The following is a 3,853-nucleotide window of genomic DNA, read 5'->3' as shown; positions in this document are numbered from 1 at the left end:
GGCTAGTACCGGTGACGATACTGGAGGAAAGAGTGGTTGGGGCCATTGACCGAACTGCTGTCCATGATATTCCTGGCAGTTTCGATATTGGTATGTGTGTGAGGGGGGATGAGTGCACCAAACACCCTCACCACAAACTTGTGTTAATTAATTCGCTGAGAATGCTGTGCTCTGCTCTGACTCAGCACAAGAACTCACCAATCCAGGCACATCCCATCGACCATGTCCAACGACGCCTCTTTCAGGGGCTACGTTTTCTCTCATGTGTACTTACCTTCAGAAAAAGCGACTGCGAATGATATCTATGTAGAGCCTGCTGAGCAGCCTCAGGCATCCGCCTCATGGTCAAGCAAGGACTCATGTTTGAGCAGGGGCATTCAGAGTAGAACCACGCACAGAACCACAAGCATACTGTGTACCTCCTCATGCTTCGTCACGTGCATTCACAGTGTACAGTCAATTGAGTCAATAATTATATGCCTGTCTTCTCAGATTAGTGTGTGCGTGGCATTTCATGAAGGCGTCAAGATGACAGCCGCACTGGGGCAGAGGAAGTTTTGGAGACTCACAAGAAAACTGAGAAACATTTAGCAGCCCTGCTTGTCCTGCAATGCGAATGCTTGCCATATAGAGCAGCATAAGTATGGGGTGAACACATTGCCAGCTTAAACCATGGCAACAGTGAATAGACTGCGTACATAAGAATGTGGAATCTTCATTTATTTAGTTGACTTCAGTTACAAAATTATTTAGGAGCGTATTCAGACATAAACGTGTTTTCTAAAACAACCACACTTTCCATCCCCCGGGCACTCCTCCTGCACAATTTCAGAATATGCACACGTATACATAATGTTCATAGAGAAGGACCTTGCTTACGCTACATTGCATGACAACTGCCTGGACATGACCAAACATAATTTACCCAGGGTGTTTTTTAGAAGTTCACTCGGTGTGCGAATGAACTTCATTTGAGCGTCCACACTGCACTTGTTACACCAACGACGATGCGGGAACAACTGCTTTGTTTCACGGCCGCCAAATCTCCAATCACCAACTGGAAGCTTCCACTTGAATAAAAACGAAACGCAACCATCACCTGCACGTCCCCGCGAATAGCGTGGCACCGATCAGTTGGTCACCTCAAGGAGGGAGCCAACACGTACGTCGCACAGGCTATACGAATCCCAGCACTTGACATCCTATGATAGCGTAGCAAGTGGCTCTCGGAGACGTCAAACAAGGTCACACGTTTCCAACAAGCCCTCTCACGTCGCAAACCTCGTCGCGGTTCCAACTGTTCGAAATCCACACCGGCCAAAGTAGGCAGCCATGTTTGCTGTTGATTGACTTACGACAGCTCGGGGGCTCTCTTAGGATTTCGCCGTAACTTATGACGATCTTACGACGCCCGCGCTTCGTGAATCCGCACTTTATCGCAACGTTGTCTTACGACGGACTTGCGACAATTTTTGTCGTGCGAACTGTTTATGAATCCGGCCCCAGGAGCGCAACGTCTCCACCAGCACAACAACATGGATACCAAAATAAAGTGAGTAGAGTTTATCTGCTAGTGATCTGTGGGAAACCCCAAAACACATGGCCAAATAAACGTTTTTTATTTGAATGGTCATACGAAGCATATAAGAATGGCACATGGAATAAATCTCCAACTGACAGGAATGTATTTAGTCGTATCATATATATGCTGCACTCACAGGCACAATACTGTTCACTGATTCACGACACCTCAGCACAATCGGAACAGAAACCACAACCGCGTACGATCCACCTCAACCCGGACCGTCACGGCAACACAGAGGCCTAGCCACACATTTTACACTGCCCGCAGTCTTGTTTTATGCAAAACGTATGAGGCAAATCATGTAAGAACGCAAGTGAATGTCAAACGCAAATAAATAGCAACAGCCTGAGTCGGTAAGTCGCCACGATTCCGGAGCTAGCAGACGATTCTGGCGGGGAGCGGACGCTTCCAGCAGCCAATGAAGTGCTCGGCCGCCTGACGTCACCACACGCCAGACTTGGCTTTGGGGAGACGCGCATTCTTGCAAACTAATTTTTAGTAGCGCTTTTCGAAGGACATATTTTGCATGACAGTTTATGAAGGTAGTATGTTCATATCAAGCGGTGAAAAATATGTGTTCCAAATGATTTCCATGCTCCTTTAACAACATCGAAGCGTGTGCCATCCAGCCGAGCTAAAGCAGCTTGTATACATACCACCGGTGCTACTGATACCGTGGCCAGGACAAAAAGAGCTTTGAGATGCGCAGTAGTTAACTGCTAGTTAAAATACTGCGTGGTAGTTAAAAAGTAGGTAGAAATTACTTGCAAAATAGCTAGCTACAACTACTCGTTAAACTTTTTTGTAGTTAACTACAGTGGTTAGGTTACAGCGGGCTGCAACTACTTCGCATTTTTTCACTTAGCCTTCCGTGTGCTTCACGGCCTTCTTTCTTTGTGCCTATTAGCGACAACTCCGAGAATTTTTTTCATCTTGCGCATCACATGCATGCATAAAATATCAGCACTGTGCATCTGACGCAGGCAGCAAAAGCTCATTCAGCATTGGCATTCAGGGAGATAAAACAACAAAAAATTTATTGCGAGATGATGAATGCGGACTTTCATCGCCAGGGGCGATACTCTACGCCATTGCTGGTGGTGATGTGGAGAATGAAAAAATTTAGGGAGATCCATTGGTGGATGTGATAACCGAAAACCAATTTTTCATGATAACTGTATCCGAGGGCGCCACCCAACAGAGGGCACCGCCCCTGTGTGTTGAGTTGATAAAAGGCAGCGCACTTTGCAATAGACGTTTTTGTTGTCACCTGCTTCACTGTGTGCATGTCGCCTCCCTGATGCTCCGCCACCCACGCAAGGCTATAATAACTGGCGACGAAGACATTGGATTCAAGTACCTCCAGGTAGGCTAGCACCGCACATCAATTGCTCAATTCAGGCAGTTATGAGCAAGAAAATAGCAGCGAAGAAAGATGTCGGCACGGGCGGGAAGATTGCTCAAGTTTGACCAGTCGCAACAACAGCTTTAACTCCTACATGGAACGATTCGAGCATTATGTGACAGCAAATGATATTACAGAAGACAAAAAGAAAGCAACGTTCCTCACAGTGATAGGTGCAAAGACGTATGAAGTCCTAAATAACTTAGTCGTTCCGGGCGTGCCAGGGAATAAATCTTACCGGCAGCTAAAAGGCCTCTTGGAAGAACACTATAGTCCAAAGCCGTCTATAATTGCAGGACGCTGCAAGTTTAATCGACGTTGCCAGGAAGCGCATGAGAGCGTTGAAGACTTCACATTAGCCCTACAAGAACTCGCCAGAAAGTGTTCGATATGTTTCTGAACGACGCATTGCGTGACAGATTAGTTGCGGGCTTGAAGTGCGAAGAAACACAAAGAGCACTTTTTTTCATGGACCACTTAACGTTTGAAAGGGCTTGTAAGACTGCACGAGATAAGGAACAGGCCGCAGAACAGAGAGCCAAATGCACCAGCGATTCCCGCCAGACGTGAACGTGGTGGTGGTGGTGGTGGTGGTGGTGAAAGGGCTCGCCGTTGTCGGCCTCACAGAGGTGGGCAACGTCACGACTTACGCCCTGGGTGAATGTGCGTCCTGGGCCGACTTCTAAGGGAACTGTGCCGACATATGTCTCAAAGCGTCTGAGGAAAACCCAGGAAAAACCCCGGACAGCACAGCCGGCACCGGGATTTGAACCCGGGTACCTCCCAGTCTCGACGTGACAGACGTGAACGTGGTTAGGTTACATAGCACGAAGAGAGCGAACGAATTACGCCAGAGATAAACT

General features: G+C 47.5%; 1 pseudogene; it reads left to right on the top strand.

Moving 5' to 3' along the window:
* Positions 1-3,020: 3,020 nt before the first annotated feature.
* On the top strand, positions 3,021-3,560 carry LOC135386429 (uncharacterized; annotated as a pseudogene).
* The last annotated feature ends 293 nt before the right edge of the window (positions 3,561-3,853 follow it).

Source organism: Ornithodoros turicata, chromosome 2 (genome assembly GCF_037126465.1).
Source record: "Ornithodoros turicata isolate Travis chromosome 2, ASM3712646v1, whole genome shotgun sequence".
Taxonomy (NCBI): Eukaryota; Metazoa; Arthropoda; class Arachnida; order Ixodida; family Argasidae; genus Ornithodoros; species Ornithodoros turicata.
This window is presented reverse-complemented; position numbering and strand designations above follow the sequence as displayed.